We start from the raw sequence: 18,309 nt of genomic DNA, 5'->3' as shown, positions 1-18,309 counted from the left end.
ATGGAAGTCTTCCAATCCATAAATATGATTTGTCTCTTCATTTATGTAAATCTATAATTTTTATCAGCATTCTGTAGTTTTCAGACTATATTTTATCTAGTCTTTTAGAATTTTATCTCAGGATTTTATTTTTTAACCTCTTGTAGATGGTATTATTTATTTTACCTTCATTTCTAAATTTTCTTTGATAAAAATACTATATATGGAAATGCAACTGAATTTTGTGTGTTGACCTTCTATATACTATAATCGATAAAATTTCATATTCTCAGAGTATTTGGTAGGTTCCTTTGGATCCTCTACATAGATAATCCTGTCCTCTGCAAATAGGATGGGTTTTATCTCATGTCTGACCTACATGTGCTTGATTTCTTTTTCTTTCTCCATGCAATGGCTAGCCCTTCTGGTATGATGTTGAATAGGAGTGGTAAAAGTAGACATCTTTGCCTTATTATGAAAACACTCAATTTTTAACCACTGACTGTGATGTTTGCCGTGTATTTGCTGAGCATGTTGTTTAATGGATTAAGAAAGTTCTGAGTTTTGGGGTGCCTATGTGGCTCAGTTGGTTAAGTATCTGCCTTCAGCTCCAGTCATGATCCTAGGGTCCTGAGACTGAGCCCCGTGCTGGGCTCCCGGCTCAGTGGGGACCCTGCTTCTCCCTCTCCCTCTGCCTCTGCCCCTGCTCATTCTCTCTCTCTCTCTCAAATAAATAAATAAAATCCTTTAAAAAAAGAAAGTTCTGGGTTTTTAGAAATTGAAGTATAGTTGACATACAATATTATGTTAATTTCTGAAGTATACAACATAGTGATTCAACAATTATATACATTTCAAAATGCTTCCCACGATAAGTATAGTTACCATCTGTAACAATATAAAGTTATTAAAATATAATTGAGGATATTCCCTATGCTGTACTTTTCATCCTCGTGACTTATTTTATAACTGGGAGTTTGTGCCTCTTAATCTCCTTCTCCTATTTAGCCTGTTTCCTTGCCACCACACCTCACAGGCAACCATCACTTTGTTTATGAGTCTGTTTGGTTTTTGTTTGTTCCTTTGTTGTGTTTTTTAGATTCCAAATATAAGTGAAATCATATGGTATTTGTCTTTTTCTGATTTATTTTACATAGCATAATATCTCTAGGTCCATCCATGTTGTTGCAAATGACAAGATTTCATTCCTTTGATGCATGAGTAATATTCCATCCTAAATATATATACCACCTCTTTCTCCATCAGCCAAAAAATACTTGGGCAGCTTCCATATCTTGGCTATTGTAAATAATGTTATCCATTTGGTCACACTATGTCCTTTGATTGGAGCATTTAGGCCATTTATGTTTAAAGCAATTGATAGGTATATACATATTGCCATTTTCTTGTTTTATAACCATTTTTGTAGTTCTTCTCTGTCCTTTCTTCTCTTTCCCTATTCTCCTGTGGTCTGATAGCTTTCTTTAGTGTTATGCTTGGATTCCTTTTTCTTTATTTTTGGGGTGTCTATTATAGGATTTTGATTTATGGTTACCTTTAGGTTCATATATAAAATATCTTATGCATCTATCAGTCTATATTAAATAGATGGTCTCATAAGTTTGAACTCATTCTAAAAGCACTAAACTTTTCTCCCTGCCTCCATGTTTTATGTATATGATGTCAAAATTTATATTCTTTTATGAATCTCTTGACTGATGTTTGTAAATATAATTGTTTTTACTGCTTTGTGCTTTTACTCCATACTGGTTTTACAACTGATTAATCTACTACTTTTATTATATGTTTGCATTTACCTGTGAGTTTTTTTCATAATTTTCTTAGTCCTGATTATGGTCTTTTCTTTCCACTCACAGAATTCCCTTTAATGTTTCTTGTAAGTTTGGTTTAGTGATGAATCCTTTAACTTTGTCTGGAAATTCTTTATCTCTCCTATTCTGAATGATGATCTTTCTGGGTGGAGTATTCTTGGTTGCAGATTTTTTTTCCTTTCAGTGCTTTAAAGTTTCTGTTGCAAAATCAGCTAATAACCTTATGGGATTTCCCTTATATGTAACTGTTATACCTTGTTGCTTTTAAAATTCCCTTTTTATTACTACTTTTTGCCATTTCAATTATTTTTTTTTATTTTGGTGTCAGCCTCCTTGGGTTTTGTTTGGGGTTGTCTGTGCTTCTGGATCTGGATGTCTGTTTCCTTCCCCAGATTAGGGAAGTTTTCAGCTATTTCCTTAAATACATTCTCTGCCCTCTTCTCTCTTTCCCTTCTGAGATTCCTATAGTAAGGATGTTATGATGCTTATGTTCTGTGTTCCCTTAACCTATTCTCATTTTTTATTCATTTTTCTTTTTTGCTGTTCAGATTGGTTGCTTTCTATTACTGTCTTCCAGATTGCTGATCCATTCTTACCTGCTGAGGTCCTGCTGATGCTTGTTTGCCATGTTGAGAACAGTGTCATTTCAATGACTAAAAATGACTACTATTCTGCAGTGCATGTAGATATGTTTAAGAACACTTATAATAAAGATGATACTTCCATCTTCCATGCTATGTTGAGAACAGTATTACATCATTTAATGGAAGTTTTGCAAAATCTGCAATGCATGTGGAAAAGTGTTTAAGAATGCCTGCAATAGAGAAGCATAGGTAGAGATGTGTTTAAGTATATATGTAGTAAAGATGATTCTAAGAATGCTACTTGCCTACTATGTTGAGAACAGTATTATTTCAGTAAATGGTTGTATCAACCAGACTATATTGCGTGAAGAGAACTAATAAAATATACTTGTACATATATAAAAAAAAGAGAGGTCCTGTGGTGCCCCATAACACAAGCCCCCTGTTCAGCAGAACCAGGCACTTGAAGAGCATCTCCTATGTGAGTAGGATGCACACTACTGTTACAGCTGAGCTGGTTTGTCTTCAGTCCAGTTGGCATCAATGGCCCACTTGCCTTTTGTGGATGCACTGGGCAGTGTTTGGTCCCTGTGCTATTAAGAGTCCTGTCTGGGGCTTCCATGGACTTACAGTTGGGTGGTGTCTACAGTCAGACAAGATCCTGCTCTCAGCCTGTCTTCCAAGGCAGCAGTCACACTGAATTGCAGGGTACTTTCCCTATTCTGCCCCTTGAGAAGCTTTCTTTGGTGGGCAGGGGTGGCAGTCAAACTGATGCCTACTCTAAGTCCATCTGCTGGGGCTGCAGTCACCCCAACCTGCAGGGTGTTCTTCCTACATTGTCCCCAGTGAGGCTTTTATCAGTGGGCAGGGCCAGCAGTCAGACTAGATGCCTGCTCCTAGTCCCTCTGGCATGGCTGCAATTGCACTGATTGACAGAGCACTCTCTCTGTGCTGCCAGGTATGAGATTCAGCTGCTGGGTCTATGGGCACATTAATGTGTGTGGTTATATTCCCCTCTCCCCAGGTCAGGAGTCACTTTAGAGTGCTGCTGGTCCCTGCTGGAACTGTTTGCAAGGTGTGTAGGAGAAGGAACTTTGTAGGGAATGCCTGCAGAGTGGGGCAGGTTGGATGGAGTGGATCTGCAAGAGAACATGAAAATGGAGCCCATGGTGCTAGTAAAATAGGTGGAAAGTATTTGCTCTGATTCTTGCTACGTCGGCTTGGGGGATGGGAGAGGAGAGAAATAGCACCCACCAACACTTTTGTTCTTGAAGAAGTCTCCTAAAGATCTCTGCCGCCCCACCCCAGAACCTGTTCTGATATTAGTAAATAAATCTTATATACCCCCGGTGCTTTTTAAACTGCTGTTTCTATGCTGTGTCTCAGCCAGGTTATTTATTATCCTGGCTCTTTAAGGGTGGGGACTCCATTTCCTATCACCCTTTCCCAGAGTTAAGCCTACTGAGTTTTAAAGTATGCAGGGGATGCCTAGGTGGCTCAGTTGTTAAGCATCTGCCTTTGGCTCAGGTCATGATCCCAGGGTCCTGGGATTGAGCCCCACATCGGGCTCCCTGCTCAGCGGGGAGTCTCCTTCTCCCTCTCCCACTCCCCCTGCTTGTGTTCCCTCTTTCACTGTGTCTCTCTGTCAAATAAATAAATCTTCAAAAAAATAAAGTATGCAGAATTAAGCCCTACTGATGGTAAAAATTCCCAAAGCTAAGCCCCACTAGTTTTCAAAGTGAAAATGTTATGGGGACTCATCTTCCCAGTGTAGGTATCCCATGTCTGGAGTACCTGTTGTGGGCTCTGATCTTCTCCTCCACACTTGTGGTATCCCTCCCATTTGTGGTTAGTCCAGCAGGGGGTTTGGTTTTCAACCAGGGTTTGGTCTCCACCCCTCCTACCTTTTTGGATATGGCCTCCTCTCTACAATTAACTGCAAAAATTTTGTTCTGCTGGTCTTTTGGTTCATTTTCAGCATTAGTTGCACTAATGTGGCTGTTATCTTGGTGTGTCCATGTGACGAAGTGAGCTCCGGATCCTCCTATTCTGCCATCTTCCCAAACTTCTTCCCTCATATTTAAAGTCCATGATTTCTTCAGTAATATCCCTTCTTTCGCTCCTGATATTGGTTATTTATGTCTTTTTATTTCCTTTTAAGTTAGGCTCACATTTTATCAATTTTATTGATCATTTTAAAGAACTAGTTTTAGTTCTATTGATTTTTCTCTACTGTGTTTCTCTTTCCTATTTTAATAATTTCTACTGTACTATTTATTTCCTTCTTGCTTTCTCTAGATTTTTAAGATGGAATATTAGGTTTTGAACTGATACCTTTTTTCTTTTCTAGAATAACCACTTAATGTTATAAATTTTACTCTAAGCACTGCTTTACCTCTGTAAATTAAGTTATATTGCCATTTTTGTTCAGTTCAAAGTGTTTTCTAATATCCCTTGAGACTGTTGCTTTGATCCATAGAAGTGTGATATTTAATTTCCAAATGCTTGGAGATTTACCAGTTATTCTGTTATGTATTTCCAGATTAATTTCATTATGGTCAAAGAGCTTACTTTGTATGATTTCAATTATTTTATTCATTTTTTTTAATTTTTATTTTTTAAAGATTTTTTATTTATTTGAGAGCGAGAATGAGAGACAGCATGAGAGGGAGGAGGGTCAGAGGGAGAAGCAGACTCCCTGCCGAGCAGGGAGCCTGATGCGGGACTCGATCCCAGGACTCCAGGATCATGACCTGAGCCGAAGGCAGTCGCTTAACCAACTGAGCCACCCAGGCGCCCTGATTTCAATTATTTTAAAATTTAAGGTTTGTCTTACGACTCAAAATATGTTTTATCTTGGTGAATGTTTCATGTGCATTGAAAAGAACTGTATATTCTGTTGTTGAGTGAACTATTTTTAAATGTCAATCAGGTCAAGTTAATTGATTATATTCTTTAGTTCTTTTATATTTTTGCTTACTATTAGTTTCCTTGCCTGCCATAACAAATTACCACAAATTTGGTGGCTTAAAACAACATTATTCTCTCACAGTTATGGAGGCCAACAGTCTCAAATCAAGGAGTCAACAGTTGATTCCTCTGGAGGCTCTGAGGGAGAATCTATTCAATGCTTCTCTAACTTCTAGTGGCTGCTAGCAATCCTTGGTATTCTTGACTTGTATAGATGTGTCATTTAAATCTTTGCCATTATCTTCACATCATCATCCCCTCTGTATGTTGTCTCCCCTTCTCTTAAAAGGGCACTTGTCATTAATTTAGTGTCCACTCTAGGGGTGCCTGGGTGGCTCAGTTGGTTAAGCATCTGCCTCTGGCTCAGGTCATGATCTCAGTGTCCTGGGATTGAGCCCTGTATTGGGCTCCCTGTTCAGTGGGGAGTCTGCTTCTCCCTCTCCCTCTGCCCCTCCCCACTACTCATGCTCTCTCTCACATGTGTTTCCTATCTCTCAAATAAATAAATCTTTAAAAAATAAAACATAACAAAAAACTTAGGGCCCACCCTAATCCAGGATGATCTCCTCTTGAGATCCTTAATTACATCTGCAAAGAGTATTTTACTAACTAGCTTACATTCAGTGGTTTTAGGTAGACCTATATTTTTTGGAGGATACCAGTCAACCTACTATAGTACTAAGAGCATTGTAGAAGTCACTGGCTATTACCAATTTTGGATTTGTCCTTTCATTTTTCATTCATATGTGCTTTTGATATATTTTGAAACTCTCATGACAGCTGTACACAAATTTATAGTTAAGAATATAGGGTGAATTGACCCTTTTATCATTGTATAATGATCCTATTCACTTCTGGTGACTTTTCTTTTTCTAAAATCTACATCTGATATTTATAAATCCATACTAGCATTATTTTGGTTAATACTTGCATGGTATATCTTCACGTCATCATCCCCTCACAACCAGCATACTGACATTGATATATATAGTCAAGACACAGAACATTTCCACCACCACAAATCTCCTTCACATTTCCTTTCTTACCACTCTTACTTTCCTCCCACTCCATTCCTTCTTAACCCCTTTAGCCCCTGCCAACCATTTATCTGTTCTCCATTCCTATGATTTTGTCATTTCAAAAATATTATGTAATGGAACCACACAACATATGAGTCATAAAGATGAGCTAGAGCAAAGAATTTTTGTGCCAAATCCTTAAAGTTAGACATATAAAGAGGAAAGTCTCTTTAAAATAGTAGTAGCAGGGCTAGAGTCAGCAGTCAACGCTCAATTTCACTCTTAGTTCATTGCCTCAATCTTTTAATAACATTTTTCAAATAAATGTTAGAGATAAATATATATGTAATGAATAATGGACATATATAATGAATATATAAACATATATTTATATATAAACAATACATATAATGAATATATAACCATATATATGTATATAAGCATATATATGTGTGTGTGTATATATATATATATGTATATATATATATATATATATATATATTTCAAATATGTGTTTCGTATTATTGACCCTAATATGTAGGGTCTTTCTCAGAAGACTCTAAGCTTTTTTGTTCACCATGATCTATCTGACCAAATATCACCTATTACTACATAATTCTCCTCTTCTCTGACTTTCTAAGCCTTCTACTCATTGACTGAAGATTTTGAAGAATCTAGCTTATAGTCTTTTCCATTATTAAAATCTCTGACATCCTCCAGGTAGACCTCAATGTCCATGGAGACAACTCCTTTGAGACTTAGATCTCTTTGCTCCTTAACCTTCTCAGCTTTAGAGATACATAAGAGTAGTCAAATGGCAATCCAACTTCCTGTTACTCTGCCCAGCTTAAATGTAGCCACACCTTTTCTTTCCTACTGCCTAGATGTTTCTGTTAGTTTCTTTCCATAAGAATTTAACTATAGTCAAGTATCTCTCATATGGGGAAAAAAATATTTTTGAGCCTCCTATTTCCTTTAACTGCTACCCTAACTTCTACTTATTCCCCAACCCCACCCAATTAAGCTTCTCATGAGTTCTCTTCAATCCCTGTGCTCACTCTCTCCTACCACTCACTTCTTTAACCAGTGCTTTTTTGGTCCCTTCAGGCAACATCATTAACAACTTTTTCTTCTCACTCTATAGCTCACCCAAGGAACCGTCACAGACTCCAGTGACTTGAACTGCCATTTATATTCTGAGTCTTCCTAAATCAATTTTTTAAAACCAGGTCTTTCTTGGCTTCAACAGTCTATTGAAGCAACATCTCCATTTGGATAACCTAAAAACACCTCAAACATAGACTGTTCATATCTAAATTTATCTTTTTCTTCCAAAACCATTTATCCTACTGTTCTATACTTCAATGAATGGCATGCATCAGCAATGCATCTGTACATCCCTGAAATAATTCCTGCTTATAACTCCACCTCTTTATCACCACAGTTAATCACTATTTCTGTCAATTCTAGCTCAAACTGACTTTTCTCCATCCTCATTGTTAGTACCTTATTTTAAATCACCATTACTTCCTACCTAGATCATTGGACAGCCTTATGTTAGCTGACAGTTATTTATTAAGCACCTACTATGTGCCAGACACTGTTCTAGGCACTTGAGATATACCAACAAATAAATACAGATAACAATCCTTGCTCTTATGCAGGTCACCTTTTAGTAGGTGAAGATGGATGACAGTCAATGAACATAATAAATACAGAAATTATGCAATACTTTAGAAAGTGGAAAGTATTCTTGCAAAGAAAGCAAATGGAGTAAGGGAAATGGTAAGACATGAGAGTGGGGCTGTTTCTAGTGTTAAATAAAGAAGATGACATTTGAACAAAAACTTGAAGAAGGGAGTTAGTTATGTGAAAACCTGGAGGAAGAGAAGCCAGAGGAAACAGCTGTTGTAAGAATGTCTTGGGCCAGCTTAAGTGGGTTTCTGATTCCTTTAATTAACTGGACCTGAAACACCGTGCCAAGGAGTTTGGACCCTACCATGCTACATGAAGAGCCACTGAAGGTGGTTAGGGTAACATATCCAATTTTCATTTTAGAAATATCTCAGAGTCTTGAACACAAAGATGACATCCTATATTTCTGTATCCTTAATACCTAGTCCAGCGCCAGACACACAATCTATATTCAACAAATGTTTTTGAATGAATGATGAGAGAAGGCTTAGACTGGAGGCAGGGAAATTAATTAGTAGACTATTTCAACACCAGGGATGAGAAATGACAAAGGACTGAACTAAATCAAGACAATAGAGATGGAGAAAAAAAGGATCGATTTGAGAAATATTTAGGAGGTAGAATTTATGAGGCTTAGTGGCAGATTGTTTGTGGAGAGAGTTTTGGTTGTGTTGACTAATGAGCTGTGGCAACATGGGAGAAATGGGAGAAAGAGCAGGGAATTTGTTTTCATTTGATTTTGTTTGTGCCAAGAAGGGTGGTAAGAGAGAGATGATAAATTCAGTGTGCATTTCTTTGGTTACAACTCTAGTGGAAGTCTGAAGTGAAGATAACTGATGAGCAGCACATACTCAAGAGCGGGGCACAGAAGAGTTTTCAGCTCTTAGGCTACATCAGAGATTCTCAAACTTTAGCAGGCATAATAGCAGGGGAGCTTGTTAATACTTTGTAATCTTAAACTCAAGCCCAGAGATTACTTTTCAGTAGTTCAGGAGCAGGGCCCAGGAATCTGCATTTTGCACAATGCACAGACATAGGTATTGTTCTGGTTCATAGAATGTCCAGAACTCACTTTAAGAAACACTAATGCTAGTAGTAGATGATGGGACCTGAGCATGTGAATTAAAAAGTGTAAGTGTGAAAGAGAAGAAGATTGGAGGGAAAAATCTAGAGAGCACAGTTATTTATTATAGAGAGAACTCACTCTGGTCTGAGAGCTCTATTATTAACCTGTTCACATCTTTGTCTCAATGTCCTAGACTTATGGTCCTTTTTCTTTTCTTTTTTAAAGTAATCTCTATACCCAACATGGGACTTGAGTTTAAAACCCTGAGATCAAGAATTGCATGCTCTACCAGCTGAGCCAACCAGACACCCTTTATTGTCCTTTTTGTTTAGACCTGGAAGTTTGTATTAGAAAATGTCAGAGATACCCCTTTAAAAGAAGTTGTGTTCAAATTTAGAAGTGTCTTGAATGGCTAAACTAAGGAGTTTGATCTCACTGGTGCTGTCATCTGTGAAAGCAACTGGTGAAAGATTTTGGACTGGGAGAAAAAGATGATGAAAGCAGAAATTTTGAAAGATCAATTTTGTACTACACAGTTGGGAGAAAGAGAAAGTGTAAGCAAGATCAGTTAAGAGAGACTGCAGAAAGGGAAAATTTTAAAAAATCAACTGGCTAAACTATGCAAAACAAATAAGACTCCTATGAAGAAGGTAGAGGGTGAAACAGATTTCAATGGATTGGAGTCTCAGAGGCCAATGTCAGAAAGAATTTTTTTTTTAAATTATGTTATGTTAGTCACCATACAATACATCATTAGTTTATCATGTAGTGATCCACGATCCATTGTTTTCGTATAACACCCAGTGGTCCACGCAATACGTGCCCTCCTTAATACCCATCACCGGGCTAACCCATCCCCCCCACTACCGTCCCCTCTAAAACCCTGTTTCTCAGAGTCCATAGTCTCTCATGATTCATCTCTCCCTCTGATTTCCCTCCTGTCATCTTTCCCTTCCTTCTCCTAATGTCCTCCATGCTATTCCTTATGTTCCACAAATAAGTGAAACCATATGATAATTGACTTTCTCTGCTTGACTTATTTCACTTAGCATAATCTCCTCCAGTCCCATCCACATTGATGTAAAAGTTGGGTATTCATTCTTTCTGATGGCTGAGTAATATCCCATTGTATATATAGATTACATCTTCTTTATCCATTCATCTGTTGAAGGGCATCTCGGCTCTTTCCACAGTTTGGCTATTGCAAACATTGCTGCTATGAACATTGGGGAGCATATGGCCCTCCTTTTCACTACATCTGTTTCTTTGGGATAAATACCCAGGAGTGCAATTGCTGGGTCATAGGGTAGCTCTATTTTTAAATTTTTGAAGAACTTGCATTCCCACCAACAGTGTAAGAGGGTTCCCCTTTCTCCACAACCTCTCCAACATTTGTTGTTTCTTTCCCTGTCCATTTTTGCCATTCTAACTGGTGTAAGGTGCTATCTCAATGTGGTTTTGATTTGAATTTCCCTGATGGCTAATGATGATGAACATTTTTTCATGGGTCTGTTAGCCATTTGTATGTCCTCTTCAGAGAAGTGTCTTTTCATATCTTCTGCCCACTTTTTGACTTGATTATTTGTTTTTTGGGTGTTGAGTTTGAGAAGTTCTTTATAGATCTTGGATACCAGCCCTTTATCTGTAGTGTCATTTGCAAATATCTTCTCCCATTCTGTGGGTTGCCTCTTTGTTTTGTTGACTGTTTCCTTTGCTGTGCAGAAGCTTTTTATCTTGATGAAGTCCCAAAAGTTCATTTTTGCTTTTGTTTCACTAGCTTTTGGAGATGTATCTTGAAAGAAGTTGCTGTGGGCAATGTCAAAGAGGTTACTGCCTATGTTCTTCTCTAGGATTTTGATGGATTCCTGTCTCACATTGAGGTCTTTGATCCACTTTGAGTTTATCTTTGTGAATGGCGTTAGAGAATGGTTGAGTTTCATTCTTCTGCATGTGGCTGTCCAATTTTCCCAGCACCATTTATTGAAGAGACTGTCTTTTTTCCATTGCATGTTTTTTCCTGCTTTATCAGAGATTATTTGACCATAGAGTTGAGTGTCCATATCTGGGTTCTCTATTCTGTTCCATTGGTCTATATGTCTGTTTTTGTGCCAGTACCATGCTGTCTTGGTGATCACAGCTTTGTAATATAGCTTGAAATCAGGCAACATGATGCCCCCAGCTTTGTTTTTCTTTCTCAACATTTCCTTGGCAATTCAGGGTCTCTTCTGATTCCATACAAATTTTAGGATTGTTTGTCCCAGCACTTTGAAAAATGTCATTGGAATTTTGATTGGGATGGCATTGAAGGTATAGATTGCCCCGGGTAGCATAGACATTTTAACAATGTTTATTCTTCCGATCGATGAGCATGGAATGTTTTTCCATCTTTTTGTGTCTTCTTCAATTTCTTTCATGAGTGTTCTGTAGTTCCTAGAGTATAGATCCTTTACCTCTTTGGTTAGGTTTATTCTGAGGTATCTGATGGTTTTTGGTGCTATTGTAAATGGAATCGTTTCTTTAATTTCTCTTTGAACAGTTGCGTTGTTAGTGTATAAGAAAGCAACTGATTTCTGTGCATTGATTTTGTATCTTGCCACATTACTGAATTGCTGGATGAGTTCTAGTAATTTGGGGGTGGAGTCTTTTGGGTTTTCCACATAAAGTATCATGTCGTCTGCGAAAAGAGAGAGTTTGACTTCTTCTTTGCCAATTTGAGTACTTTTTATTTCTTTTTGTTGTCTGATTGCTGTTGCTAGGACTTCTAGTACTATGTTGAACAATAGTGGCAAGAGTGGGCATCCTTGATGTGTTCCTGATCTTAAGGGAAAGGCTCTCAGCTTTTCCCCATTGAGGATGATATTCGCTGTGGGTTTTTCATAGATGGATTTTATGAACTTGAGGAATGTTCCCTCTATCCCTATACTCTGGAGAGTTTTAATCAGGAAAGGATGTTGTATTTTGTCAAATGCTTTTTCTGCATCAATGGAGAGGACCATATGGTTCTTCTCCCTCCTCTTATTAATGTGTTCTGTCACATTGATTGATTTGCGAATGTTGAACCATCCTTGCATCCTGGGGATAAATCCCACTTGGTCATGGTGGATGATCCTTTTAATGTATTGCTGGATCCTAGTAGCTAGGATTTTGTTGAGGATTTTGGAATCCATATTCATCAGAGATATCGATCTGAAATTCTCCTTTTTGATGGGGTCTTTGCCTGGTTTGGGGATTAAGGTAATGCTGGCCTCATAGAATGAGTTTGGAAGTTTTCCTTCTGTTTCTATTTTGTGAAACAGCTTCAGTATAATAGGTATTATGTCGTCTGAATGTTTGGTAGAATTCCCCAGGGAATCCATCAGGCCCTGGACTCTTGTTTTTTGGGAGGTTTTTGATCACTGCTTCAATCTTGTTACTGGTTATTGGCCTATTCAGGTTGTCAATTTCTTCCTGTTTCAGTCTTGGCAGCTTATAGGTTTCCAGGAAGGCCTCCATTTCATCCAGATTGCTCAGTTTATTGGCATATAGTTGTTGATAATAATTTCTAATAATTGTTTCTATTTCCTTGGTGTTGGTCGTGATCTCTTCCCTTTCATTCATAATTTTATTAATTTGGGTCCTTTCTCTTTTCTTTTGGATATGTCTGGCCAGTGGTTTATCGATCTTATTAATTCTTTCAAAGAACCAACTTCTAATTTTGTTGATCTGATCTACTATGTTTCTGGTTTCTAATTCATTGATCTCTGCTCTAATTTTAATTATTTCTCTTCTAATGCGTGGCTTAGGCATCGTTTTTTGCTTTTTCTCTAGTTCTTTAAGGTGTAGAGTTAGTTTGTGAATTCAGGATTTTTCTATTTTTTTGAGTGAGGCTTGGATGGCTATGTGTTTCCCCTTAGGACTGCCTTTGCAGTATCTCATAGGTTTTGGACCGATGTGTTTTCATTCTCATTGATTTCCATGAATTGCTTAAGTTCTTCTTTGATTTCCTGGTTGACCCAAACATTCTTGAGCAGAGTGGTCTTTAGCTTCCAAGTGTTTGAATTTCTGCCAAATTTTTTCTTGTGATTGAGTTCCAGTTTTAAAGCATTGTGGTCTGATAATATACAGGGAATAATCTCAATCTTTTGGTATCGGTTGAGACTTGATTTGTGACCCAGTATGTGGTCTGTTCTGGAGAAAGTTCAATGTGCGCTCGAGAAGAATGAGTATTCTGTTGTTTTAGGGTGGAATGTTCTGTATATATCTTTGAGGTCCATCTGGTCCAGTGTGTCATTCAAAGCTCTTGTTTCATTGTTGATTTTTTGCTTAGATGATCTGTCCATTGCTGAGAGTGGAGTATTGAGGTCTCCTACAATTAATGTATTGTTATCAATATGACTATTTTGGTTAACAGTTGGCTTATGTAGATGGCTGCTCCCATGTTGGGGGCATAGATATTTACAATTGTTAGATCTTCTTGTTGGATAGACCCTTTAAGAATGATATAGTGTCCCTCTATGTCTCTAATTACAGACTTTAGTTTAAAATCTAATTTGTCTGATATAAGAATTTCTACCCCAGCTTTCTTTTGAGGTCTGCTGGCATGGAAGATGGATCTCCATCCCTTCACTTTCAGTCTGGATGTATCTTTAGGTTCAAAATGAGTCTCTTGTAGGCAGCATATGGATGGGTCCTGTCTTTTTATCCAATCTGCAATCCTGTGCCATTTTATGGGAGTATTTAGGCCATTCACGTTGAGAGTGATTATTGAAAGATATGAATTAATTGTCATGTTGCCTGGGAAGACATTGTTTTTACAGATTGTCCCTGTAAATTTCCGTTGTATATCATTCTTGGGGTTTTTCTCCTTTTATAGAACCCCCCTTGATATTTCTTGCAGGGCTGGCTTAGTGGTCACATATTCTTTCAGTTTCTGCTGGTCGTGGAAGCTCTGCATCTCTCCATCCATTCTAAATGACAGACTTGCCAGATAAAGTATTCTTGGCTGCATGTTCTTCTCATTTAATACCCTGAATATGTCTTGCCAGGCCTTTCTGGCTTGCCAGGTCCCTGTGGATAGGTCTGACATTATTCTGATGTTCCTCCCTCTGTACGTAAGGAATCTCTTCCCCCTAACTGCCCTTAAGATGGTTTCCTTGGTTCTAAGATTTGCGAGTTTTACTAATACATGCTGGGTGTTGGCCTGTTTTCCTTGATCTTGGGAGGGGTCCTCTCTGCCTCTAGGACGCGAATGTTTGTTTCATTCCCCAGATTAGGGAAGTTCTCAGCTATGATTTGCTCAAATACATCTTCTAGTCCTCTCTCTCTCTCCACTCCCTTCGGGATTCCAATTATTCTGACATTGGAACACTTCATGGTGTCACTTATTTCTCTGATTCTATTTTCATGGATTCTGAGTTATTTTTCCCTGGCCTCCTCTTTTCCCTTTTACCTATTATATTGTCTCCCAGGTTGTTTATTCGTTCTTCTGCCTCACTTACCCTAGCTGTTAGATTATCTAGATTGGATTGGATCTCATTGATAGCATTTTTAAGTTCTGCCAATTCAGCTTTCATTTCTGCCTTTAGAGACTCTATGTTGCCATTAATTGATTTCTCCATTCTAGCTATTGTCTTCACAGTTGCTAGCCTGAATTCCATCTCCGACATCTTGATTATATCTGCATCCATTTGTAAATCTGCAGCATAAGTCATGATCTCTGAGTCTTTTCTATTTTGGGGGCTCCTCCTCCTAGTCATTCTGTTGATGGATGTTTGAGGGAATGTATAGAGTCCAAATTATTGGCCAGAACCCAAGCAAGATGCACCTGTTTTCTTGGGACCTTAGGGTTGCTGGCCTCTTGTTTTTCCAGTCTGTCTTCTGCGGGAGGGGCCTGCCGCGGTGTTACTCGGGCAACCCTGTTTGGGCGGAGTTGCCCTGCCCCCCTGTGGTGGGGGATGGGCTCAGCGGGAATCAGTTTCCGGGGCTTTTGTTCTCTGGTAGCTTTCCCTGGTGGCTTTCCACGTCTCTTCCACGAGTCAGAGCAGAAGAGACCGTTTCCAACCTTCTGCCTCAGAGCAGAGAGACCGCAGTCTGTTCTTCAGTGAGCTCTCCAGGCCACACTGTCTCTGTTTCTGTCCGTGCTGCTATAAACTGCAGCGTCCTGGGTCATGCGCCCCTCTGCAGTGCTCCCAGTCCTGCCTCCAGGTCGGGGCTCGTCTCTACCCTTTGTGCTTCTAAAACCGCCAGCTGCTCCCAGTTCACCTGCATGACCCTGCCCCTCCGGGATCCCGCCCCGGGGGGCTGCCCTAGAGTCCTTTCCCCGCCACTACTGGTCTGCAAGTCTGTGCCCGTCCGCAGCGCACGAGGCTGTCACTCACCAGCGGTGTAGGATCCCCACGTCCAGGCACTCTCCCGCTGCCATTTATCCTCCGATATCTGCCCGCGGAATCACAGCTCCCCGCTTTGTACCTCCGAACCAACTGCCTGTGATATTCTGTTTGTAGAGATCCAGATCTTCTTACATCTCAGGCTGGTTTCGTGGGTGCTCAGAGTGGTCTGGTAGATATCCAGCTCCATTCCGGGGACCAGTTGGCATAGGGTCCCCTACTCCTCCGCCTTCTTTCCTCTCCCTCCAGAAAGAATTTTTAGGCAAGATGGTTAGTAGTGCCAAATACTACCGAGTTGACAGCCACTGAAAAATCACATATATATTGTCAAAGGGACTAATGCTAAAGAGAGATACTTGTTTACATCAGTTTCTAAGATGACATGTTTTTAAATTTTAGCTCCTGCCTTGATAATCAAGGTGAGCTTCCACAGTCACTATGACCATCCTGGAAATTTTGAAAAAGGAAACAATTCCTACCTTTGTGTGTGTGTGTGTCATTTTTTTGTTTTTTTGTTTTTTTTTGCAGCCAAGTAAATGACCCAGACAACTAAGAAAAATAGTAACATCAGCAGTAATTTACGAGCTATGGCATTTGGAAACAAAATGAGTATCCTATAGAGGACAGGAGAAATAATCACACATTAACTCAAATAAACATAACACTGCTGGGGCACCTGGGTGGCTCAGTCAGTTAAGCCTCTACCTTCGGCTCAGGTCATGATCTCAGGGACCTAGGATTGAGCCCATCTGGCTCCCTGCTTAGCAAGGGTGGGCGGGGATCTGATTCTCCCTCTCCCTCTGCCTCTCCTCCCTGCTTGTGTTCTAACTCTCTCAAATAAATAAATCTTAAAACGAAAGAAAGAAAAACATGACATTGCTCTGCATACTTTGCTCAGAACTTTCCAGAACAGGGTTATTTATGTTCTATATAGCTGCTATCTCCAGGATTTTGAGAAAGTTCCATTTTATGTTCTACTAGAAATCAGATGCAATGGTCCTTCCTGAAGCCAGGAACCAAACTGGTTGAAGGACTCCTGGCTCCTGACTCTTAGGTTAATTCTTCTGTTTAGAGTTACATCAGAGCTCTGAGCCTTTTTTCTCACCAAGTACTCAGTGGGTATAACAAAGTTTTAGCAACTGTTTAGCCTAAGAAACACTTTTTTCTGGTCCCCTCCAACGCATCCTAGTGTCTAAGTTTCTCTGGGTTACACAAACACACGTATTACCTGGTGCTTTCTCTCCCTGATCTTGCCTGCCTTGTCAAGCTTCATTTTAAATCTCCTATTTGGTTTTTAGGCAGCTTGTTTCTACCTCCAGGTTTTTTATCTCCTCATGTTGAAGTAGTTGAGAAACATTGCCATGAGGGACAAAGACATATTCTTTAGAAAAGGCCATTGTTGAATGGCTGGAATTTTAGTTTGTTTTTTAAACCTAGAATCCCAAAGGAATGCAGCTAAATTATGGCAATGTTTCTCAGACTTTTTTGCTTGGGACTCACAGTAAGAAAATCCTATCAAATCTCATTCCAGAGCATATACACAAGCACAAGTCTGGTAAGACAATACTTATCCTAACTGCATGCAATGTACTGTGATATTTTTTAGTTGTTTTATGTTACCCCAGTCTGTTCTATTCCATTTTTAAAGTACTTTCCATGCCCAAATAAAATTATTTTACTATTCCCTAAAGGGTTGCAACACACCATTTGAAAAGCACAGACTGACCAGTCTGTGGTTCTCTCTCCTGTCTCTGCCATTAAACCTGAAAATAAACGTTGGAGGGTACCACACGTATGGATGAGCATCTTCTCTATCCTATTCTCTCAGAGGAGTTACAACCATGCAGAGTTGCTTGGGTTCAAGCAGTCTTTATTTCAGCATTGGAATTGCCCTATAAGCTTCAGGGATCCAAAGCTGAAATGCCATTTGTGGCCATGGTGTGCTGGCTGGCGTCACAGGCCTCCCTCCCCTCCGTGACCCGCACCTGCTCACTCCACAAGAGCCAGAAGAAAGGAGCCAGGAGGGAGTTCTTCGGTCTTAGATTAGAATAGATCCAGTCACAGCCCATTGTCACCTGTGGCTGAGGCCTTACATATTTTTATACCGAATGCATTTCCTTCACTCATGCCTTTGTTTCGCTGTCATGTGGAATTGGTCACTTCCACAGTAGCGAGAGTAGTATTTGAAAAACTGGGAAGAGGGAAAACAGAAGCCCTTATCTATAGTTCCTGGACAACCGAGACTTGATTTGGCTAGTGTCTATCAAAATTTGTCGTGCTTTCTTGGTAAATTCTTTCCCTTACTCTAAACAACTGCATACATTAAGCACTCCAACAACAACCTAAATCTCAGGCCCTAAGTGGAGAGTCACAGGCCTAAATCCCATTGCAGCTTGCATCTGTAGCAGGATGGGAAGAATCCAAAAGAGCAAACTCTGTGGACATGAGTATCACTGCAACTAAAGGTGGTATGTGGTGACAGTCCAGCCACTACTCAGTGGCCTATTACCATCATATTCCACTGGCCATGCTAAATTTGCTTTGCTTGGCATGCGGATATCTACAGATATAGAAGTGTGGAGAAAGGTATAAGAAGATCTAGATGAGGGCGCCTGGGTGGCTCAGTCGGTTAAGCGACTGCCTTCGGCTCAGGTCATGATCCTGGAGTCCCTGGATCGAGTCCCACATCAGGCTCCCTGCTCTGCGGGGAGTCTGCTTCTCCCTCTGACCCTCCCTACTCTCATGTGATCTCTCTCATTCTCTCTCTCTCAAATAAATAAAATCTTTAAAAAAAAAAAA

At 39.5% G+C, this 18,309-nt stretch overlaps 1 pseudogene; it reads right to left on the bottom strand.

The window, feature by feature from the left end:
* LOC118013480 overlaps positions 1 to 18,062 on the bottom strand; it is a 59,172-nt pseudogene extending 41,110 nt beyond the window's left edge.
* Between the last annotated feature and the right edge of the window lie 247 nt (positions 18,063 to 18,309).

Source organism: Mirounga leonina, unplaced genomic scaffold (assembly GCF_011800145.1).
Source record: "Mirounga leonina isolate KUSES-001 unplaced genomic scaffold, KU_Mleo_1.0 Mir_153, whole genome shotgun sequence".
Lineage (NCBI taxonomy): Eukaryota > Metazoa > Chordata > Mammalia > Carnivora > Phocidae > Mirounga > Mirounga leonina.
This window is presented reverse-complemented; position numbering and strand designations above follow the sequence as displayed.